The sequence below is a fragment of the Carassius auratus genome, chromosome 41 (assembly GCF_003368295.1).
Source record: "Carassius auratus strain Wakin chromosome 41, ASM336829v1, whole genome shotgun sequence".
In the NCBI taxonomy this organism is placed as follows: domain Eukaryota; kingdom Metazoa; phylum Chordata; class Actinopteri; order Cypriniformes; family Cyprinidae; genus Carassius; species Carassius auratus.
In genome coordinates, this window is record NC_039283.1 from 12,487,352 (window position 1) to 12,513,606 (window position 26,255).

Consider the following 26,255-nt stretch of genomic DNA (forward strand, 5'->3'; position numbering starts at 1 on the left):
GGCTCATTGTGACAATGTGACTGACAGATCCCACTCAAGGCTGTTGTCTCAGGTGTAAAGATGTGACAGTAACAGGAGAGTGTCATTTGGCTGCCCTCTATCTTTGGTTCCACAGCTTTAATGAGAGTTTACACAGCTAGCAAAGACTAACTTTATTATTATCTTCCCACTATGTAGATAGATAGACAATTCAAATTGTTGACAAATTAGGTAAACAAACTTTTGAATTGATTATATATGATTTTTAAACAGTATGTTATATATGTACATTTATTGAAGACAAAAATGCTAATGTAATGCCCAGGCAGAGTACTGACTGTGTTTCACTCCCTCTGCTTCGTCTATGCTCATTTCCTATACGTCCCTCCACATCACCAGCTGCCGCAGGGTTTTTCTTTGTTGAAAAGAAAGATGGAGGATTAAGAACTTGCATTGATTACAGCGGACTCAATAATGTAACAGTTACATTTAGTTATCCACTGCCATTACTACCATCTGCCCTAGAGCAACTTTGTTAAGGCACCATTTACACCAAGCTTGGTTCCACCAATGGAAAACTGCCTTCCTCACCACTATGGGGCACTATGAATATCAGGCCATGCCTTATGGACTTGCTTATTCACCCGCTGTCTTCCAATCCTTTGTTAATGAAATCTTCAGAGACATACTCAATCAGTATGTAATCACCTACATTGACATCTTGATTTACTCTAGATCTGAAGAGGAACACAACCACATCAGAACTGTTCTTACTAGACTATTAGAAAACCAGCTTTACATCAAGGCAGAAAAGTGTGAATTCCATGTAAAACAAACAACTTTCCTGGGCTACCTCATTAGTCACGAGGGTGTAGGGATGGACAAGACTAAAGTAAAGGCAGCCCCCAAATGGCCTCAACCAACCACGGTAAAGGAACTTTAGAGATTCCTGGGCTTCGCTAATTCCTATAGACTTTTCCTTCGCTCCTGAAGGGCAAGCCCTTAAAATTAAGATTGCCAGAAGAGGCGATCAATGCTTTTAATACCTTGAAAGAAAGATTTACCATAGCACCCAACTTGAAACATCCAGACCCAATTTCCCATTTGTAGTCGAAGCAGATACCTCAGACTGTGGGATCGGAGCCGTACTTTCCCAACATCATGGCCAACCAGACAGACTTTTTCCATGTACATTTTTTCTCACGAAAGCTAACGGCAGCTGAACATAATTATGATGCGAGTAACAAGGATCTTCTGTCCATGAAGCAAGCCATCATGGAGTGGAGACACTGGCTAGAGGGGGCAGTTCATCCTTTTCAAGTCATTACAGATCATAAAAATCTTGAATATATCAAAAGTGCCAAACATCTCAACCAACGTCAAGCTTGATGGTCCTTGTTCTTCACTCGTTTCCAATTTACAGTCATGTACTGACCAGGCAGTAAGAATAGCAAGGCAGATGCATTGTCCAGACGTTATGATCCCTATACTGAAATGCTTACACCAGAACCCATTCTTCCTCCTTCATTTATCATTGCTCCAGTTACCTGGGACATCATGGAGGAGTTACAGCGGGAACAACAAATTGACCCAACACCTACAAACTGTACTGCATCTATGTCAAGAGGCGTTGCTGCATATGTGAAATCATGTCAAGTCTGTGCCCAGTCCAAAACCCCTAGACAACTACCATCTGGTCTCCTCCAACCACTGCCAATCCCGCAATGCCCTTCGTCCAATCTCTCAAATTACTTCGTAACTGATCCTTCTAAGTCTTGTCGCCTAGTACCATTGAAGGCGCTACCCACCGCTATGGATATAGCTCAAGCACTGTTCCACCATGTCTTCTGTATCTATGGCCTTAGAGAGGATATAGTCAGTGATCTGGGCACCCAATTCACTTCCCAAGTCTGGAAGGCTTTCTGCAACCATCTGGATATCAACGTGAGTCTGACTTCAGGTTATCACCCTCAGACCAATGGCCAGACTAATGGATTGTCATAGTGAAAGGGGGTGGGACAGTGCCCATGTCCACCTTCAGCGAGCAGTAAGAACACAGGAATTACAGGCAAACAGGCAATGTTGCCCACATCCTTCCTAAAAACAAGGTCAGGGTCTGACTCTCATAGAGGAACCTCAAGCTGCAGCTGCACAGCAGAAAGTTAAGGCCAAGGTATGTTGGCCCTTTTAAGATTCTCAGAAGAATAAATGAGGTGACTTACCAACTGGAGCTTCCTGCTAATTATCATATTTCTTCCTCCTTTCATGTTTCCCTCCTTAAACCGGTCCACCTGGATGCTGACAGTGGAGCTGAGGTCCGAGAGCCACCACCACCTTCAGACATTGACAGAACTCCCACTTATAAGGTGAACATGTTGCTGGACTTACGTATGAGAAGGGGCCATCTTATCGACAAATTTTATCAAGCCAGACCTGACCGTCCAGCACCACAACCCTGGAGACACCCACGTTGAGCACCAGGAGGATTGGGTTGTTTTTAACCCAGTGTAATTAAAATCTTCACATTTGCCCTAACTCTCTCTCTGGCACATAATCAATTCTAGCACTCTGTTCTAATTTTAAGAAGAAGAAACAACAACAACAACAACAAAAAAAACTTCTAACACAGGGGTGTCAGACTCCTGCAGAATTTAGATCCAACCCTGCTCCAACACACATAGCATGTAATTTCCAAATAAGCCTGAAAGACCTGATAAGCTGGATCAGGTGCATTTAATTAGGGTTAGAGCTAAACTATGCAGGCCTGTGGCCCTCCATGAACTGAGGCTACGTCCACAAGAAGCCAGAGCATTCCCTATACAATTTTTTTTTTTTTACCTCAAGGAATATCTGTCTAACCACAAAACCGACACAAGATGATGTAGTACACATGCCAGACCAGTATGTAATTTTGCCACATAAATACATTAAAAACAGAGAAGACGACTTGGACTATGCACGTACACTTTGTGTTTGGTATACAAACGAACATTCAACTATTCATTTGTGCTCATTTTAGTTAACAAAAAATCAATCAAAAAATCGTTAATTTTTTTTGTTGCTGTTACGTGATGTAGCAGTGTCTGACTAGGGGTGAGATGTTGGCTGATGACGTCATTGTTCCAGAAAATATACAGATTCACTGTCCAGATGAAAATGCAAGGGTGGTGTTTTCAGATTTATCTAACCTGGGACCTGGTTTAAAAAAAAATATTGGTTTCACTCTTCCAAAACGCCGGATCTGTTTGGACGAAAAGCCTATACAATACAAAATGTATGCGTATACAGCAAGTAGCGTCTCTGTGTGGAGATTGACACTCCTGCTCTAACACTTGCACTCTCTATTCAATTTCTGTTCTTACTACTTTAAAGAGAGAGAGCCTCTGACACTAGCATTCTCTATTCTTTTGACTTAATATTATTTTTATTTAAAAAAAGACCCTCACACTAGTGTTCCCTATTCTATCTACTTGTTATTCTTTCTTCTTCTAAAAACCTTGCAATGCATACTGCGTTAGGCTAACCAAGACTTTTCACAGCGCTTACATGTCATTGCCCTTTTGTTGGTTTTTGATTGCTGATGTAGTCCTCATTTGTAAGACGCTTTAGATAAAACTGCTTACTAAATGACTAAATATAAATGAAATGGCCACATCCAGACAATCCCAATCTGTTCCAAATGTGTATAGTTTTTTTAACCTCATTGAAAACTATATGCACCTTTCTAATGATTCCTTTAAGAAATGGAGGATAAAAACATGCCATTTCATGTTTGGGTTAATGAGTTCAAAGCAAGCTGATGTAATTTGTACTTCATGCCTGAAACCTGGTTTGAATCGGTCTCATCATGCAGAACACACCACACACACACACTCCATCTTTTTCATTGGTTTATCACAGATCAGTAGTATCCCCTCTGGTTATACATAGCACCTTGAACTGACACTGCCCTACATGAAGGCACTCAGCTCAGCTAATATCAGATTCACGATTCTTTCATGTTCCATTCTGTAGACAGATGCAGCATCTGAAAACAAATCTGTCTCCAGAGGGTCACAGTGATTCTGATCTCAAAAACTAAATGACAAAACATTATAGGAAGCAGTGGAGAAAATTGGTTCCTACAAAGAGAAGATTATTCAATTGTCCTCCAATAGATAACAGTAGCATTATGCTTTCACCAAAACAGCATCAAACACATCTGTATCTTTAATTGAGAGCAGTGTTAATTTGAGCAAATGTTGTTTGGAGCTAAAATGGCCAGTTGAAACTATTTATTCTTTAAGTTTAAAGTCTAAAGACACCAAGACTGCAAATTAGAACACAAAAATGAAAGTAAAATCCATAAGTTTACAGTTTGGTTGTGATTGCTTCTATTGTCCTCATTTGTAAGTCACTTTGGATAAAAGAGTTTGCTAAATTACTAAAAGCAATATAAATTCATGAATGCTATTAAACATTCATTTTGTTATGGATCTTAGACTAACAATTCAGTACTTCTTCAAGGTTTAGAAAGTATTTAAAAAAAAGTCAAGATGTTGATCGACAAACAGAGACAAACATTAATTCCTCAACATTAAATAATAATACTGATAAATGATAGAGACTTTTCAAATAAAAACAAGGCATCACAAAAGCATCTGAGAAATTGTACATTTAATAAAAGTGACAAAAATGATGTATGACATTCCAGTGGCCCATAATGGTAAATCTCATGAACTGGCTCAAGGAACGGACCAGTTTGCAGGACCCAAGCCTGCAATTATATATGTGTGTGTGTGTGTATATCTATCCGTTTCTGTGTTGTAAAACTATCATCTAATTAATAAAATGAGAGAATGAGAAATCCACAAACATCCATTTCTCTAATTATATGCAAAGGACATTTCTGCTATTTTGTATTACAAACAGAATTCATTTATTATCCTCATACTTGAATAAAATTACCATTGAAACACGGTTATGCAAATAAACTGCATTGCTGCATGGATTGCCGTTTCCGAATTTCAATTAGAAATGTTTTTGGTTGTTTTTAGCATCATTTATATCCATGTAATTCAGAATGTCCTCTAAATATTGAAGGACAGAATAAAACCTCACTGCAAGGAAATAACAAAATTAATTACAGATGATTTGACAAAGCATGCTGTAAGATGTTGACTTTTTTAAGTTCCATACATTGATCATAGCAGTGGAAAAAAATTTAAACGGTGCAAATTTTAACAAATCAGGGGTAAGAGTATAGGGTTCCAGAGTTGTCTTCAATAAATAATTGGCAGAGATAAAGTACACGTTTCCATCTTCTCAATAATCCATAAGCCAGCAAAACACACCTAGTCTTTACAGAAATGCAGATGAGATACTGTATGAAGAATTTGCACAAAAGCATCTAAAAATACAACAGAAATTGGCACTGTCCTTCTATAAAGCAGATATAGACAATGATTTAAGTTTATTTGTTACAGATCATATAAACAGTAATCTTTAAATATTTCAGATTGCATTTTGTAAGGCTTATGCAGTCATAAAAAGGTTTAACGTACTGTTACTCCTCTACTGGACATTTATCAAATGCTTTTTAGCCAGTTTCTCATATACTCTACAGTTCAAGAATAGGCCTTTCCCATGTTTGAACCTATTTTCTTTGTGCTACTAGCCCATTATGCTGCTATCACCAAATACATTAGCTTGCTTAACACAGTGGTGTTAGTTATAATTATTGACATGCCACCAACAGCAACCACAAAAAAAGAGACTTTCAAATTTCAGGACACTATTATAAACTATTTCACCCCATTCATCAAAAGTACTACTGACTTGGACATTTAAGTCTTCTGTCTGTAAAGAGATCTGACTGATCTCACTGGCAAACAAATTCAAACATTTCCCATAGAACAGCTGGAAAATAATCAGTGGTTTAAAAAATATATAATTAAGAGAACAACCCACCCAACAGCAGCCAATTTTTCACATATACATTTCTTTATCGTAAAGTTCACTTTTCATTTTTCTTCTGGTTTCTTGCAGTTACTTAATAGCCCCCCCCCCCCCCCCCCCCAAATAAAAATAAAACAGCTTCTTCATAACTAAAGTCATTGAAAGACACAATGCAAAAACCTGGGCAAGAAAGGGCACAATCACATAGTTACATACAATTAATACGATGTTGCTTAAGCCACAGAAATTTGTGCATTTCTTTTTTAGTTAACAAAAGCAGGTTTCAAACAAAACCAGTGTATTGGACTTCTTTATTGGAAAATCTTTTCTGATAAAGTCATTGAGAACTTCACTTGTATGGTGGCATGAGCTAAAAGAACTGACAGTTCTGAAAACTGCATTAATTCCAACCTTCATTGCAGTCAGGCCTCTCATTCTGTCAGTTTGTGCCACTCCATAAGGACAATCAAGTCACAAAAGTGACAACCGAGTCAACAATTCTGCATTTTCACACAGTTTAATTTTCAGGATAGCTCCTGAGAATTAATGTTCAAATGTTCAAATTAATTCTTTGCTAACTAACAGTGACAGCATTACGTCTAACCTGACTACTGAATCAAGTTTTACACATAAGAACATCTGCAAATGGTCCCAAAAGATTCTTGTTAAAGATACAGCGCACCCATACTAAATATGTGGTAAAGGGTTTGATGTTTTCCGAGAAGGTGTAGTTCTGATGGGGCAGAATGTAAGGCATATATGTGTTCTCTCCTTGCTCCTGGATCCACACCTCATATTTTACCTCTTTAACCTTCAGATACTTCAGGTTCCACGGGATCTGCCAGGACACAGAGAGTTTTGCTTCATTGGAGGCCTGTACCGACGTCTGGCACTTGGGCTCTCTGACTCGACCAGGATGTACAGTGCTAGCCACCTTGGCCTTTTTCAGATTAGGCTTTTTTAGAGTTTGTCTGAGCACATCCAGAAAGGAGGCAATGTCCACAGTAGTGTCCTGATAAATGCGAAAAAGCCACTCTGGATTACGACAACAAAGGTGTCTTGGCACCTCCTTGCTGGCCAGGATACGTTCTTGTTCCTCCTTCTCAAGGTGGACTATGCCACCCTGATCCCACGGGCGTTCAGGATATGTAACAGTGTTCTCTTCAATGGTATTTCTCCATGCAACATACTGAAGGTCCATTCCAGGTAAAGAAGCCAAGGTTTTGTAGGGAGTGTACTGCTCTGGGTTTACAGCATAAGGGAAGAGCTCAACCACAGCAGCACCACGGGGCAAGAACATGGAGGTGATCATTTGGGCTCCGTGCATGCTAACCAACATAGTCGCCCCACTAATCATTTGGATAATGCTATCAAACGACTGCTCCTCTAAAGACACAGTGACAGTCCGTATCTGAAACTCTTGGGCTAAAGCCAGAAGAAGTTCTGCTTCATTGAGAATGAGCCTGTTAGTGGTACGCTTAAAAACCACAATGTAGTCATCACCCTCCTGTTTCGTGATGTTAAGCCTCTCCTTCAAAAATGAAGCAAACTGGCGGATCTCGTTACCTGAAATCAAAATGTTGGCTTTGGGTCCTTGTGGTTGCACAAAGCCATATTGGTACCATGTTGTCATCTTTGACAGTCCCACGTAGGACTTGGTGAAGCACATGAGTTTGCCAAAGGTCTTCAACTGCTCCTTAAGAAGTGGTTGCTTACTGCTGAGCAAGCGGTAGAGATCGAAGTGAGCCCCTTCACTCCAACCCTCCATGAAGACGAGCCTGGCTTCATCATCCAAGTCTGAATATTGCTGCATGGTGTAGTAGATGGGCAAAAGATCGTCATGGAAAATGTGCATGAGGTTGTCTGGGTTAAAACGGTTCAGAATTAGCGTGACATCGGGCACAAACACAGGTTTCGGCATGAACTTCAGAGCCGCTGCCGGGAGCTCGAGAAAGTTAAAGTATTGAGTGTTGTGGTCTTCTACAGATGAGAGGTCCAGCAAGGCGGGCTGGAAACGCCGAGGGCCAAGGTTGGGCAGCATCACAGAGGCATTACTGTGGAAGAATACAAACTCCTCAGCCTCTGTGCAGTAGCAGAGGTAGTCAAAGTGGCAGATACGATCGGTGTGCATCTTGCCAGTGCAGACCATTCTGGTGCCATGCTCTTGCAGTGCTAACAGGGCACCGTGGTAGTCAATACGGACCTGAGAGAATTCCTGTGATTGGCGGGTAAGATGTAGCTCCTCTTCCAACTGTGATGTGTGTTCAATCAGCCGAGTGTATTTCCAAAGCAAGGCTGCCACCACCGACACCAGAAGGCCATTCAGCACAGCCGGCAGGTTCATCCTACACCCAATAGCACGCATCGCAGCAGATCTTCGACCACGTACTCATGCTCCACCTGCAACAATCGGAATACCAAGTTTGAACAAGAAGATTAATGAGCTGCTAACACTTTAAAACATCATAAACACAGAGAGTATAGAGTAGGGTATCGATAGAAAGAAAGTTGCCAAATATTGTAAACTCAACCAGCGTGATACAAGTTAATGTTAGAACTTATTTTGTGATGGTCTTGTGATAGAGAGAGCGAGAGAGAGAAAGAGAGAGTGAGAGAGAGAGAGAGAGAGAGAGAGAGATGCCAAGGACGTTTTTACTCATGTGAAGAGGATGATCTTTTCCGTCTAGTTTACATAAAAAAATATAAAAAAATATTATAGTTTAACATTCAGATACATTGAGAATATGGAAACATTTGGATATGTGCAGAACGAGACGTGAGCAATAAAGTTAAACTTGCGCTCGCTCATCCTCGTATGCAAGCACTTATGCAATCTAGATCTACTACACTGTAAATGCTGGATTATTAAAAAAAAAAAAATACCCAAAAATTCTATATTGTTTATTTAAACGATGATCGATCATGAAAATTATCAAATATTGACTTCCCTAAATGCAAATGATTTGATGGAAACCAGGCTATTGTCTGCATCAAACCATGCTTCCGAACAAATGTCAATCACCATTATGGGCAGCTCCAGGACAGCTGTTTCTCCAAGCATGGTGCTGTCTGTGAGTGGGGCAGAGTAATGTAGCCCTCAGTCATGCTGCAGTGTTTGTGAGAGCTGCCAACTTCTGCACCCCATTTACAGAGTGAAATTCTCTGACTACCTTTATTTCCCAGGACTGTTGTTGAATCTTCCAAAAGTTTTTGCTTGGGGTCCTTCACATGCGGCAGCAGCAGCACTTTCCACCGCACTAATAACACGGGGCTGCCCATCGACGTGCCTGACTTTAAATTGGTGCTACTAAACACGAATATTGGCCGATGCAGATATATAAAAAAAATGACAAATATCGGACCGATTTATCGGTCGTCCTCTACTTGGTACTCATTATAGGTTTTACAATCTGTTTCTACTGCAGATATTTCTTATTACTATAATCATCAGTTTTTAGTAAAGTTAAACTGAATTTATTACCTCTCTGCAGCAAGTTTGTATTCCCTCTGGACTGTTTTTTTTTTTTTTTTTTTTTTTTAAACCTCTGACAATCTCATCTTTTGAGCTGCTGGCATTGGCCACAGAGTGGCAAAAGATGCCCACCTACACCTATAGGCTAATGTTTTAACTGTGCATGCCTGTTTGGGACAACAAACATACTGCTTGTGGAAAGACATAAAGAACCTGCTTCAGTAATCTAAAACAGTGACAGCTCTGCTTATTGTTCACAATGACTGAATCAAACTGAGTTAGAGAACATTCTAGCTATGTTAAAGGTTTTATCAGTACTAAAAATTAAAGAGGAGGTTGGCAGAGCTTGTTGCAGTCACATCTCAAGGATGAAAAATGCTAATTTTCAGGATGTGAAGGACAATCTTCTTTGTTGGTTAACATCCATAGCATTTCATGTTTTGAGACTTAAGCGGCATTAATGTCCAATCCACAAGGATCCAAACAGCAGATATGGCAGTGTTGCCAGTTGTGCATTTAATTCCCTTCACTGCATAGACAACCCTGAGGGAAACATAAAAAGGCTTTGACAACTAACAAAGGCCTGCAAAATGTCAGCTACGTATTGCAAATTACTGAGAAAACCCTCAGTGGCCCCATCTCAGCTAACATAACTGTTTAATACTGAAATATCTGATGTCTGCTTGGAAATTAGGCATCAACTTAAGATTAATGGTTATAAACCCCTTTTTGCTTGGGGTCCCCTAGGTGCATTGTCTCATATGTTGGAAAATTTTTACATGATATCTAAAACAGCCCTGATTTGCTTCTACTAATTAATAGGGGTGTAATGAGACACTTATCCCATAAGTTCAGAAGAGACATGAGACTGGGTTCACTAGAATTGTGAAAATATTTTTTTTACCTTTTAAAATAAATCCTTGATGAAATATATAGAGAAATGGGCTTTTATTCAGCTGAAAAACACAAATGCAAAAAAATCTAGGTGCATTTTAAAATCACTTTACTCTGGCACATACTCTGGCAACTTGATAATAGCTAGAATATCAAAGTCAACCCTGGGCGGCAGATCCTTTTCCCATTTAGCGCATAAACGCTGGAATAACCTACCTAACATTGTTTGGGAAGCAGACACACTTTTGCAGTTCAAATCTAGATTAAAGACCCATCTCTTTAACCTGGCTTACACATAACACACTTATATGCTTCTAATATCCAAATCCTTTAAGGATTTTTAGGCTGCATTAATTAGGTAAACTGGAACCGGGAACACTTCCCCTAACTCCCCATGTACTTGTACATCATTAGAAGAATGGCATCTACGCTAATATTAGTCTGTTTCTCTTTTATTCTGAGGTCACCGTAGCCACCAGGTCCACTCTGTATCCAGATCAAAGGGTAACTGCAGTCACCCGGATCCAGTACGTATCCAGACCCGATGGTGGATAAGCAACTAGAAAGGACCTCTACAGCCCTAAAAGACAGCAGAGACCAGGACAACTAAATGAGCCCCAGATACAGATCCCCTGTAAAGACCTTGTCTCAGACGCCCACTGGGACAAGATCACAGGAAACAGATGATTTTTCTACCTTTGCTGCAGCCTGGAATTGAACCGCTATACTGGAACTGGAATTGAACCGGAATTCATTGGAATTTTGGTTCCTTGCCACTATCGCCTCTGTCTTGCTTAATTGGGGACTAGGTCTGTCCCCGACTAAGGATTTTCATAGTCGAATCAGAATTTTCGAATCTTGCCAATATTCGACTGATAATCGAATCATATGTTTAGGGGCGGGGCAAAATACATTAACAAGAGTCAAGTCAGACATTCGACTAACATAATTACTGATGTTAACACACAGGTAAAATGTGTAATGAACACCTTGCAGAAATAAACGGGGTAAATAATGTTTTATGTTTTGATTAACAGATAGCTAACACTTAACATCGGCGAAACCATAACAATTAATAATAATAAAAAAAAAAGTACAATAGTGCTACCATTATAACGTTAGCCTAAAATGTTAGCAGTTAAGGTTCTGCATTTCTGTGTTGAGCTGCGTGCGCTGAAGATGACCAGTAGAGTAACACATTTGATAGCAAGTTTTTAATTAATGGGATTCAACTCATAATTTCATATAGAATACATTTCGTTATTTACACAACATAATATTAAGACTTAAAGGCTATTTGCAAAAAGAGCCCAAATGCACATGAACATATCTGCGGGGCTTTGAATGAACTCCTTTTGTCGATGCGTTCTTCATGAAACAATGTGCAGAAACACAGCAGCTAAACAAAAAAAAATATATAGCATTTTAATATAAAGGTCTTCTCATTATAATAGTATGTATATTACAGTCCCAGTCATGGTTATTAATATTCTGCATTGTAGTTTGACCTGCTCGTGCTATGCACTGAAGAGATTTCACTGTAGTACTACAATGAAACGCATGACTCAAACCAAATGCATCTTATATCAAGTAAATAATATATCCAATATATATATATACATCGTTATATATACATATGTTTTGAAATCACTTGTACCCTACTGTTCGAAAAAATCCAGTCTCTGTCTGTGTCAGTTTGAGTCTTGGTAAAGTTTTAAATCCCTGCCATCAAGACGCTCCTCTGTCGGTCACGGATTATGGAAAAACCTATAGGGGTGGTTGAATTTATTCACGCACTTTAAAATATTAATTTGAAGCTTCTCTATTTTCAGATTCTTACAGCTTTATCATAATAGGCTGTGTATTAACTTACTGGGAGAACACCGGTAGTTCTATGTGAAATCAGATATTTGTGCTCCCCCATGTAGTCGAAATGGCATAATCTACATCCTGCGAATATTCGACTGTTAGATTGGAAGTCGAATCAGGCATAGATTCGTCTGTTCGGGGTCACCCCTATTGGGGACACTTCATAACAGCGATACTGTTGACTTGACTGCAAATGATTGCTCAGATACTTTTTAAACCGAACTGAGCTGAATGATGTAATCACTGAATTCACTGATGAACTGCCTTTACTGTCACTTTGCATTACTGACACACTGTTTTCCTAATTCATCAGTTTTAAAGTGCTATATAAATAAAGGTGACTTGACTTCATTAAATTAACCTTATTTAATGAATTATATGCAGTATTAAACATGTAAACACAGCAAAATGTTCAGCCACAAACTCAACTGACAGGCAAGTAATTGCACAAAAATTACAAAGAGTATAGATTAAAATTACTAATAAACAACACAAATATCCCTTTAAAGTGGAAGTGAAGCAGTTAGTCAAGTTTACATCATTTAGTAAATTGATTTCCACTATAAAAAAATAAAATAAAAAAAAAAACCTTTCTAAACACGATTATTGTAACAGCAGTATGCTTTCTGAACCTGCCTGTTTGGGTGAAGGGTGGGTTGGAAACAATAGATGTTTACATGAATACTTGTCAAGTCTGTGATTCTGACATAATTTTGTATCACAACACTGAAATCTCTTTCACACTGTCTCATTGTATCCAATAATGATAGTTATTTATGTTGTAATGATAAATGTTCTTGAGGAAGCAGAACTAACCTTGATCATTCAGATAGATGATTAGTTCAACCCTGAAGTCATCCTGTTAACAGCAGGTTAACATATTGTATTCGCAGGTGAACATAAAATATCTTACATACCACTGGTGAACGAGCCAGTGCAAATACATCTTTAAGGTCTGACATATGCCAATAGAACAAGGATATGGTCATCAATCATTTTCACAATAATAATTATTTATAATCAGCTATTCATTCGATATTATGAAATGAGAGAAAACACTAAAGGTCACAAATAATTCAAGAAATGCCTAAATTTGGCTTATACGTTTAATTATAGGTGAAAATTAAATCCATATTGGACTCTCTCGCACACATTATTTATCTGGAAAAAAAAAATAAACCTAAAAAAATAATAATAAATCACCAAGGGTCTAAAAAATCTCCAAGCAAGTCCATTTCTCAATTGAGTCTATTTAGGTTTCAGGTAACATTTACATCCGTTTTAATGTACAGGTCTCCCTCATGGGACTTAACACCCACATCGCTTTAGAGCTGTTTCGCCTACACCATTCTGCCAGTGATTATTTCAAATAACTTCACAATAATCACTCAAAGAAAGTGCAGGCTATTTTCAGACTGACAAACATGGTGCTCATATAATTCCTGCAGTGTGCAGCATGAGCATTTTCTGCATTTATATAATACCCAGATGATTTACGACATGTGCAGTGTACGACTGTAATGCAATATGCTTGTCTTGGCCTTCAATTTCCAGTGTGATGAATAAATTAGAAATAAAATTTTAACTAAAAAAATATATATATAATTGTAACTATTTTGATAATTCAATATTCAATTAATAAAATGATTTTTGTTTTTGTTTTCCCTTTTATCCATTCCAAACATTCTCAATTAGTTAGTTACTATAAATACTATACCACTTTGGGAGTTTGATATTCAGTACTCCATTTCTGGATATTCTGGTTCCCAATAAGAAATCTTATACCCAAAGTGGTTGATGCTTAAATTAGCATTTGAAATGCTGAGCATGAGGTTGTGGATCAGATCTTATATGACATGCAAGCTAATGTGCTTCACATGCTTGACTGCACTGCTATTAATCAGATCTTAAATGTATTTGATGTTATGCGCAAAACTGACAGTAAATCTTAGAGGGAGGATGTTATACTGCTTAAATGTAATGCACTGTGATACGGATCAGATTATGGGAGATTCTTTCACTGCTACAATGGAAAAATCCAAACTAAATCCAGACCATTGGCGCATATGAACTTTTTAGAGCTCTTAACGTGGGAGGAAAAGGGTTTAAAACTGATTTGTCTGGCGAAGCAACACGCAAACGAATTAAAGAGACACAGTGGCGAGTAACATGCTAAACAGCATAAAGAATCTGGGAGCACATGGCACTAAAGAGCCTCAGTCTATCGGAGCTGTCCAGATCTAAATTGCTCTGCAGGAGCAAGCAGATCTCACGTCCTTGAAACACGTCCTTTCCGTGCATTTGAAGAAAGAGAGCAGGGGGTCGCATCATGCAAGAGACGCTTTTCAGGAGAAGCCGGTTGCATGTGTTTATGACTGTACAAGAGGATTTTGGAATATTGGCCTGTCTGACAGGGCTTACCCAGCTCCCTTGTGTACAGCTGGGTTGTTTGCTATGTGGATGATAAGCACCACAATGATGGGGAAAGGCAGCCTAGTGCTTCTAATGCATTTTAATAAGGCTTCCTGGAAGGACACGGCTCTCAGTCTTTCAGTTGCTTTCTTCTCAAATGAGTCCCTTCAGGATGACCAAGGTGATTCCCTACTCAGCTCCCTGCCCACAAGAGAAAACTTCCAGGCTAAAGAGACACAGGCATTATGCCTCTTCGATTCTTCTGCCTGACTACCTGTCCTTTCCAACTTTTCAATAACATCTCCTGCTAAATCAAGAACTTGGTTAGTTGTGTGCTAATTTCTGTGCCGATTTGTTTTATTTTGTTGATGTACGTATGATTTTTAGCATCTTGTGCCACAAGCATCTTGCTGTGTAGATGACCTTTGCATGCTCAGCTAATACCCTTGATCATTTACAAACACATTTTTGAGTACTGGCACACACATTCATCTTGATCCAAACCACCAGGTACCATCAAAAATGACGCTCCAACCAATCGAAATTCGTTCTCAGAAATCAAAATCAAGATGTTTCATGATTGATTACTGCTGTCACCTACGAGCACTCATGCTCATCCTTACTTGTGTATATATATATATATATATATATATATATATATATATATATATATATATATATATATATATATATTATATTATATTATATTATTATTATTATTTTTGTACCAATACCAATATTTTTGTACCAATTATTTTTGAATGTCTTTAGCTACTATAATAACATTACATTTTATACAATGCATTTATTATGTACATATGTTTGAACACTGTAACAACATCTAATATAGGGTAAAACCCCTATTTGAAATAATAATAATAATAACATTTTACAAATCTTATTCCTTATTCCATAATGCACAATAAAAAAGCTATTTCTAATTCCACATGATAGCAATTCATATCTTCTTATATTTCTTTCTTATTTTCTCTAACTCATCATAGGCTAGTGAAGCAGGCTGCAGAAATATATAGGTTCACCAATTGTTATTACCCTTAATAAGCTGCATGCCTATCGATATAGTAAGCACTGAAGCAGGCAGATGTCTTCAGCGTACCCCTGTTCCTCAGGGACTGAAGAAGAATGGGTCTGAAAGAGCTTTTCAGTTGGGGTTTACAAGAACAATGTCACTCTGCCTCTCCTGGGAGAAGGACTCTACGTAACACTGCAGAGCTGGGCTGAGGACAGTAAAGTTACAAAATACTTGAACAGGGAAAGGACAGGGTGAAAATCAAAAAGCAGAAATAAACACATGGATGAGTTTGCTTATGGAAATTGAGGCTATAGCGTTTTTTATTTTATTTCTGTATTTCCAACATAAACAGAAGATCAGGAAGAATGATTCAATAAAAATAATTTCACTGATGCTTTTGATAATAACATCAACCCCTAAATTGGTGTGACTGCTTGGCACAATGCAGGCAGTGAATTCAATATCAAATGCCGTTTGCTATCAGACTTAATGTGTAATGCATCCTTCTTTACCAACAGTGTAAAAAGCATGAAATAGACTAATGTTTTTTTCAATACAAGAGTCACTAACAAAGGGCTCGGGACTGTGCATGTTCTTGAGGTGCCATTATCAGCCAATCAGTTTAATTCTTCTACTTGTCTTCTTTACCCAATTCTCATCTGGTATCATTTGTCAGCCTAGCAATTGCCATGGACATAAATGGGAATGTTAACTTGTAGATCTTTCCATGTATTATAGATGATCATCATCAGGGACATCAACCAAAATGTTTGAAGACAGATTGTTATGTTCCACATTTGTTTTGTGTATTTTGCTTTGCTCCGCTGTATTTCTTCCCTGTGTTTTGTTTTTGCCACTGTTCTTAAGGTTCACAACCATTGGATAAACTGTACTGATATGATTAGACTGTAATGTTTCAGCACTAAGATTTAAGTCCCTTATTAAGTTAGCGATTTTAACACTACAACTGCTAATAATTACTCACTGACAAATGCGTTGTGTTGGGATTAACCACTTGGTAAAATTCTGAGTTATTTATTTGATTTTACATTGCTGTTTTGATGCTCTTTATTTTGTATGTTGATCTTATAAGTCAATTGTAAACAATTCAGCTGTTTGTTGATCTTAAACAGCATTCACAAACAATTCTATAGATTGTTGATTTTCTAAGTAATTTGTATAGAATTGTATGACTTTATACTTTAAAATGCATGACTTTAAACTTATCAAACTTGTTATTTTGGCATTTTTATGGATTCACAGATTATTCATATAACAGGAACACCTAATTCTTGTCATATGTCCTGGTTAAACAGTGTTTTAGAGTGGGTTATGATGTCTCAGAGGATTCAGACATGTGGTCTACTGTATGTTGTTTTGACAATAACTGGCAGGCACCTTGACAACAAAAACAAAAACAACGAAAGAAAAAAAACATGTTGATCCAATGTAACGGTCAGTCAGAAAGCATCAACACCTGAGGGGAATTTTTCTTTCTAGCATTGTTTATTTGTGTTAAATGCTTATCCATAACAGTGGCGACATTACATCCATTGCTGTCCCTCCAGATTCATTTTATTTTTTATATTATTAAAATAGACACAATATTTAGTGTTCCAGCAATGATGACATGATATAATTTATTTTGTCCTGATGATTCAAGCAGATCTGACTCTCACTTGTGTGTGTGTGTGTGTGTATAAACTAGTTGTTAAATCATGACATGAGCAGTGATTTGAGATATCTAACGTTAAATAATTATAATGGTTTGGAGGGAAAAAAAACTTTTTGCATTAAGTTTCCAATGAAAACACAAATTATAATACATATCAAACCATATGGAAAAGCACATGCATAACATACCTGTGGGGACGGTGAGCCAGGACGAAGTGGTGTTAATTCACTGCGGATACACTGTTTCAACAGCAGCTTCAGTAAGCCACTGCAAATGATCCTTTACAACTTTACATCGTACAAACGCAGCATTTCTGAGGTTATTATGCTAAATACACAATGTGTTCATTCACCATTGTGATTAACAGATCGCGAGTTGTCTTAATTTTATCGTTCCGTAGCGCAAATTCGATTCTAACGCGCGTATTCTGCAAGCATTTACCCAGCTACCAGAGAAGTCTCCACCCACAGCTATGACCGAGCGCAGACGAGAAAACCTCGCGAGATTTTATCGCCGCTATTCAGTCTGAAGTTTACATTTGTGTTATCGCGAGAGCTCCGCAACAATCGAAAGCCTCATATTAGAGTACACAATGAAATACAAATAATATGAAAATCGTGGCCTTATTTGTGTATATACTAAGTCAGATAACTCAAGAAAAGTTTGTCTTACGGCACATGTAACCATATGCTGATTGATTTAAACTGTATAATAAACTTTAAATGTATGCGTGTATAAATGCAACTTTATGAAGATTGTATGTTTGAGTGTATTTAAAGTAATACTGAATGAATAGCCTACTTTTAATCATAAAACCCTTGGGTCTAATTATAATTTAGAAATTCATTTTATCAACCAACTGATCAAAATAATAATATGTGCTGCACAATTGCTATAGACATTTGTCATATGAACACATATAAAGATGGTATGGCCTGACCAGGCTACTGATCTTCTTATAATTAGCCTACCTATAATTATTTATGCCAGGATTTACGAGTCTTTCGAAAATTATGCATTTGTTTCTTAAATGCTCTCAATGAATGTTTTTATACGTTCTCGTCGATTCTACGCGGTAACACATTACCCTCTAGAGCCCATTTGAGGGACAACAACAATATCATAAATTGCGTTAAGAAAATTTTAGGAAGGCTTACCAGTAAAAATATAGGCCTATCTTTTAATAACAAATGTGGCTTATCAGTGTCGATGTATATTATAATATGCTAATGCTAATCGCATACATTTAATTAACGTTGTTTTTTTTTCTGTGGTAGCCTAAACAGTTGCAGTGAATGGCTCTTTTAATACAAAGAGTACCATATTGACCAGTAGATGGCGATAGATAGTTTAAACAACCATGCTCTAATGTGATCCTTCATTAAGTAGAATGTGAAAATAAATTTAGAATGTAATATATATCCCTCGCAGTGTTAAGACAGTATTGCACATAAACCTTCTTCTTTTCAATATACTGATGGCAATGTGTTGTATTCATATGGCATTGGCCTGCATCTCTCTCCAGTGAACAGCATTTTTATTACGTATTTGATAAGAGCCATTGCAATTCTCAAGAAACAGGCTGTGGCTCTTCTGCAACTGCAATCTATAACTCGATCAAATGTGTCACACTGCTGATTGCTGTTACAAATGCATGTTTGTTCTAAAATAGTTTCATGAATTATTCATCATTTCACACGTAGGGTTTACTGCTTGAATGGATGTGTTCCGCTGAAATGCGACGTTTTCTCAATCATTCATATGTATAGCCTAACAGTTGCATAATATGAAAGCATTTTTATATGATAAGGTGCAATGCATCACATCAAGGATGAGAACCAGAAGGGCGTAAGCCGTAAGTGTCATTTTTAGTGAAATGGAGATATATAGCCTACATCAAATGAAATCCAGGAAATGTCAATGAGCTTTTTCTGCTGGCAAAAGTAATGTCATCCATGAGTGTACATAATTTTATTCTAAACAATTGAAATCAGTACACAAAGTCAGGTAATACTATGGTAATCATTTTTGTTTTGGCTCTCCTGTAAAGTTAGTGCCCTTCCGGTTCTCAAACCTCGATATAAGAATATACAAATATAAAAGAGTTAGGCTACTATAGATAGCTGAAAAGTTCAGTTGAATTATTAAACCCTAGATGCATTTGGGCGCACGATTTCATAATCCTCTGTGTTTAGAAAGTATGTAAAGTTATGCCATTTCAGTTACTAGCAATATATATATATATATATATATATATGTGTGTGTGTGTGTGTGTGTGTGTGTGTGTGTGTGTGTGTGTGTGTGTGTGTGTGTGTGTGTGTGTATAAAATTTAAAATGGCCCATACAAAATAGGTAAGACGAAGAAGAAGAAAAATAGAAATATGAATCCACAATATGAAATCGTTCAGTGACGAACAAGAATGCGGTTGTTTTAAAATTAGAAATACACTTAAAACCTAGAAAAGATGACAAGTTTGAAACGAACTACTATTTCCGCACCGTTACAGTTACCAATGATTGGGCAAATACTTGTCACGTGATATTAAACGTATCTTTCTTTTTTCTTCTTCTTAATGAAATTAACATTTTACAATAAAGGACTTATTTTTTTTGTCAGTCGAACACATTTCTTTTCAGGATTTATTTTCTTTTTTTTTTCTTATCAGAACTGATGATCATCTAATTTTAGTTTTTGAAACATTCAGATCTAATTTCATCCTCATCCTAATTTCGCCACAAAATAAAATCATACAAAACCGAATTCCTGGTCTGAATATGAAAGAGAGAAGCGCAGTAAACTGACAATCGTTTGTGTATAATATTAAAATAATAGGAGGTCAACCATGCATACATTGTATTAAATAATATGTTGATATTTCTAAGAAATCTGTAAACACGGGTTGCGTCTTGAGATTCCTCAGAAATGTTTTTTTGCAGGTTATTTATTTGTCGGTGTATTATTCACACTCAAAATGCTGAAGTTCGTCCCGCGCTGGAAAGTGCTCCATGTTGCTATGGTTACCTCTTCACACACTTTGGGAGACCCCCAGCTGTTTAACTATCACTTGGGGGGGTGCTCTATTATTCGAAGGAATAATGGAGGAAGGATGAATTTGAAGGAATTTCACATCTGTCAACTAAAGAGCTTTAGTTTATGGCCACATATCGCCCCCTGCTGATGTTATATTCTAGTGCAATCCGTCACAAAAGGTATCCGAGCAGTTTACTGTTTCAGGGCGGAGAGCGCTGAGAGTCGCACTTCCACCAGCAGCGTTTACACAGACTGATCAGTACTAACCTCTCGCTCTCTCGCACACACACACGCGCAGGGCTGGGCTCACACTCAGCCGTCCTCGGAACTACAGCCGCCGGTACATTTAGGAGTATCAAGTGGTTTTAATGTTCGCCGAAGCGAGCGGTAAGTCAAATCTTTGTGTGATAGTGCGTTAGAATGCTAACATGGTTAGCCGGTTAGCATCTGGTTAAGACACAATAAACGTGCGTTAAACAGCATCCAGTTATTTTAAATGTGATTTGACAGCTGTATGCATGCTCTTTTGGGGCACATGATGCTGGGTTGGCCTTGTTCCAGTCGATCTGATCATCATGGTCTGCAGCCAGTTAGCTATTATTTATGTGCTCTTTCTCTGTATGGGATGTATGGAGCTCATGAGGAGCGTATGGGACAGGTCAGGCCTGACATGCATGGGAATATCAGGTCTGCTTTCACATGATGTGTCCACGATCATCACAAGACATGGATGCTTTTCTCTCTTTGTACATGTGTTTTTTTTTTAGCATTGATGCTTCACAATGCACAATGCTTCACGATGGTGGGCTTGAACTACTCTGGTTATAGAATGATTGGTTACTTGCATCACATTAAGAAGCTGGATGTGGTTTTGCATGCTTGCTTCTGATGAGCTTTGTCAGTCTTGGTAGCTGTGGTTTGATGCGCTCAGTATTAAAGGCTGTGATCACATTACTGATCTGTTGCTGATTGTTTGTGTTTGCAGGTTTCCTTTTGTCAAACAGCATGATGAATAATAAAAGGCTTTAATTAACTGAATTTCAAAAGGCTAGATGGTTTCTTGGGAGCCTTGAAGACATGACTCAGAGGTTTAATTCCTCATCAGTCCTTTTCATGCTCAATTGCAGAAGCAAGTGAGAGTTCAGAAGATCAGAAGATAGTGTTGTAGCCTGATCAATATATCTCATGTCACGCTGGTATTTGTAAGGTGTGGAACATGTTCCTTCAGCTTAGTGTACTGTAATCGTGTTACACACCCTGAAAGGTAAAACCAGGCATGTAACTGCTGGTCAGCTGATCATGTTGATTTGTCAGGGCTGTCTTAATTTGTGATGAGAAAAAATGTGATGTTAAGACATAACCATCCCTTTGATCTATTGATGTAAAACAGAGAACTATTTGAGTGCTTTTACTTTACAAAGCTGACTATCATATATGACACATGTGAGGCCTCTAAATTATCAACATGATCAGAACTTTGCTGAAAAACCTGTTGTACATGCCTTTTTTCCCTCTTGATTGATAAAGTTTTTCGAAAGTAAAAGGCCTTTTAGTATAATTCAAAAAATGTCCATCTTCTGGTTGCATCTTTTTGCTTTTTATTTTTTTTTATGAAGTAAACAAGAACGTTTATATTGTTAGTAATATATTAAGAGGAACATTTACTTGACTGAAACAAGTTAGGTTTGATTGATTATTTAGAAAAATCTTAATTTTAGAAAAGAGTATGAAATGTGATACAACAGATTATTGAGATCTCTCAATGATCATTGTAATTTATTGTGTTTTGCGCTTCACAATTAAAAGTACAGTGCTTTGGACATATGCATTTAAGTATAATCTTTCTAAGATATTATTGGAAGATATAGAATGACATCATATTTAGATGCATTTTTTAAAGTTGTTTGCTGTACTGTTGTAAAGATCTCATTAGCTATGTTTCCATCCAAAGATGCAAATTTAACTTATGCACAGAACTAGGGCTACACGATTAATCGAATGCGATTAATCGCGATTGTCATGCACTTTTTGTCAGTAAAGCCTGTTCTGTGATTAGTAGTAAATCTCCATTACCTGCTTTCAGGTGGAGCAGCATTTACTACACAGAGCCATAGTTTTCTGACAAGCTATGCAAAATCATGTTCATAATCACAGACAATATAATCATAGGATTATAAAATAGATGTCTCAGTGAACTACGGCTCTTTGTAGTAAATGCTGCTCCATCTGAGAGCATGTGAAAATACCACATTTAATAACTATTGTCATATTGTCAGTCAAGTGTTTAAAATAAATCATTCTGTGAGATGATGTGGCTTCTTACACAGAATAATTAAGGCACAATATTTCATTGTATTCTAAGCGGTGATCATGGCGATTAGCATTTCATTATAGATATAATATCTCATAAAATTCTCAAAGAGAACAAAATCGTCACTTCCTGATAAATTAGCACTAACTATCTCTAAGAAAACTCGGAGAAGCCACTGAATATAATAATTTTCATATGTAATAAATGACTTGCACTTCAGAGAGCAGATGTAACACAATAAATTCAGTTATTGCTTTTAGAGGTGGGTGTCTGCTGTTTGCGAATGCAGTCATCTAAGACGGTAAATATACAGTAATACTTTGAAGACAGACTTTCCTCAGGCATTTCAGAACGACCTAAACAACATAAAGATGCTGTGAACGAGATCGGTCTGTTGGTTAATCAAATTATCCCATCTCATAGCTCAAAGTCACTTAACTTTGCTCAATGAATTTATTCATTAATTCATTCATATTCATAATTTATTCGGTATATGTGTTTCCATCATAGTTTATGCACATTTTTTTTCTTATCGGATAAAATTTTTTATCCTACTCAGTTGTGCGCACAAGTTTATTTATGCACATTCTTACAATGTATGCGCATCTTGGCGTTTCCATCCGTTATCTTTAGGGATGCACCGAAATTTCGGCCACCGAAAATTTTCGGCCGAAAATGGCCTTTTCGGTTTTCGGCCGATAGACTTTTATCACCGAAACAACACGGCCGAAATGTTGTGATGACGCAAACAGAAACCGCGACCTGCACGTGCACCTGCATAGCAACACCACGAGCTCCCCGCGACATTCACTTAACACCAGTGAGAACATTCTCTCTCTTCGTATTCCTTTATTCGCAGCACTAAAGCGTCTCCTAACAAAGAGATTAAGACGGACCACGAAGTAAAAACAAAGAAAAGTACAGTCTTATAGAGTTTGTTAGCACACGTCTCACTGAGATCTTTTTGGATCCTCTGCACTTCATCGCGAATGTGCTTGATCCGCGTTATAATGACCATTACTTGGATGCGAAAATAAGGCAGCGCGCACGAGAAATGATCCAGGCCGCGCTGGATGCGGAGAACCCGCGTGGAGACGGAGAAGCGCCAAGCGCAGGAGACAGATCAGAGCGCAGAAAAGACTCGTCTCTGCACCAGATGAGTGGCATGCACCATCGTTGTCTGATATGTTCAGTGAAATTCTGCAAGAAAGTGCCTCAAATAATAATAATACGTTGGCTATTTTGTTCTTATACACACACACAAACATATATACATACATAATATCAGATTGTAGCCATATTTATGCTAGATTTTCTGCTAGATTTCTGCTTTAATTTGATAAAAATGTTTATTTATGCCCTGGCCCTATTTAAATACACTCTCTCAAATATTTCTCAAATGTCAGGCAGATGACAAGCTCAACTGCTCAACAGCTAGATGGTTATCTGTCTGAAGTCCCCATCCCCAGAAGTGATAACAGTCTTGCCTATGGAGAAGTGATGCACTTTCTAGTCCTACAGAGAACAATTTCAAATGCACTTCACCTAAATGCACTTTGTTTTTATGAGAGAACTGTTCATTTTAAAACCTTTCTGCAGCCAGTAGGCCTGTACATTATTATGAAATATACACATGAGTGGGATAAATTTTTAGTTTGAATTTTATTTTATACTGTGCATTGTTGCAATGTGCTTAATAAATATTTACATAATTTGTAATTATGTATTTTTATGTTTTTTTTTTTTAATAAGTTATGTAATTGTAATTATCTTTGAAACTTTAATATTAATTTATGCAATTGCAATGTCTTAATTTTAGTAAAGTTAGTACACGGTCATAGCAATAAATGCAATGGTACTAATAATTGGCATAATTTATTTCGGTGTTTCGGTTTCGGTTTTCGGCCTTGGTTTTCTCTTTTTCGGTTTTCGGTTTCGGCCAAGAATTTTCATTTCGGTGCATCCCTAGTTATCTTTTTAATGCAATAATCCAAAATGTGCATAAAAACAGGTGGATGGAAACATAGCTAGGCCTGTCACGATAACAACTTTTTGTTGTGCAATATATTGTCCCAGAAATAATTGCGATAAGCAATAATAGTCGTTTTTAAAGGCCATTTTATGCCACTTAATATATAATCATAATAATGCAAGAAGGCCTACACACTTCCAAATGACAACAAACTTTACATTTTAAAGAATATTTAGATCATGGAAATTAAGTATCAAAATGCTAGATACCTTAAAAAAAAAACCTGAGTACATAGTAAATAAACATTTTCTAACAAAAAGTGCAAAGTAACAAGCATAAATTGTGTGGCATCGGCTGAGCGCAGAGAAATTGGCATGCAATTTAAAATTGTTTGAATGTGTAAATAAATCCTTTATAAATGAACTTTTCCACAGCATTCTAATTCATTGAGAAGCACCTGTATGATGCATTGCACCCCTAATTGTGGTTGTGTAAAGGTTCAAACAGTCAATCACTAAATACCTTTCTAACCATTATTTAATGTGTCAGGCTTCTTACCTGTGTAATGAGAGTGACTTAAATATTACACAACAGTTCCAGTACATTCCTGGCAGTGAACAGTAATTCGCTGGCAGATTGTTGGCTGATATCCTTTATCAAGAATTTTCCAAAAAGGTGGAGTTGTGTAATCGTGAAAGGGCGGTAAATGTATTCAGATTTTTACACTCAGGGTAGGGGTTGATTCTGCCACTGGGGTCATTTGAATCAATTAGGATTGTGTGTGGTAATTGGTGGCGGGCTAGTGTTAGGCATTGCTCTGAGATAGAATTGATAGACTTAGCTGTAGGCTGCTCAAAAGGCAAGCTGAAATCTGAAATGCTGTTTGTGTTAATCATTTGCTTATGTACAGCAGGGTTTGGACCATCTGGGTCCCCTTGTTTGGAAGACATCCAAAAATGTATAAATGCATACTGATATTATCCTTAGAAAGTATCACCACTCCAATGTGTGCTTTAGTATTAATATTAGAAATAATCATCTGTTTATGAGATGACAACATAATGACTTGTGCAAGGGGCTGAACAATGATAAATCCTTGAACGATTGCTCCTCTTAAACCACTACAAGCTCTGCTTTATGACATTTTCTTTTGGCTGAACAAAAGCTGGTGTAGTGACCTGTAGCGTTCGTTGTTAATGAACCAAGCTATTATTTGTGTACTTTGAAAGCACTATGGAAAATTAATGGACCTTGCAGGCTAATTAATGGTTTTTGCTAAGGCAAGCATACTGCTGCTTCTCATGCTTCAGGTTAGGGATCTGAATGAACCCTTAACTTTAGGTATTAAATGTAAAGTTCACCCAGAAATGAAAATTCTGTCATAACTTACTCACCCTGGTGAGTAAATTATGGAATTTTCAATTTTGGGTGAACCATTCCTTTTAATTTTGTGTAAATTTCCACTGTCAGGCCAGTATGAGCCAGGGCTTAAAACGGGCTGGACGGGGCTAATAGCCTCGGGCCAGTAGCACAAAGGCCAGAATAGCGTTTCCACAGTCAGGGAATGAAGTACGCTGCGTGTGACTAAAACACAGCCTTTACATGCCTCTCAGAACAACGTCATGAAACCCCATCATTTCAGCAACAAAGAGAAGTTATCAGAAAACTA

The 26,255-nt window shown here is 37.6% G+C and overlaps 1 protein-coding gene and 1 pseudogene across 1 annotated transcript in view; one reads left to right on the forward strand and one right to left on the reverse strand.

Moving 5' to 3' along the window:
* Positions 1–4,620: 4,620 nt before the first annotated feature.
* On the reverse strand, positions 4,621–17,730 carry LOC113060099 (protein O-linked-mannose beta-1,4-N-acetylglucosaminyltransferase 2 pseudogene; annotated as a pseudogene).
* Positions 17,731–20,391: 2,661 nt separating this feature from the next.
* LOC113060100 (SNF-related serine/threonine-protein kinase-like) overlaps positions 20,392–26,255 on the forward strand; it is a 66,143-nt gene continuing 60,279 nt past the window's right edge. The window contains exon 1 of the mRNA XM_026228929.1: positions 20,392–20,690. The gene's annotated coding sequence lies outside the window, so the exon portion shown is untranslated. The remainder of the gene's footprint in view (positions 20,691–26,255) is intronic.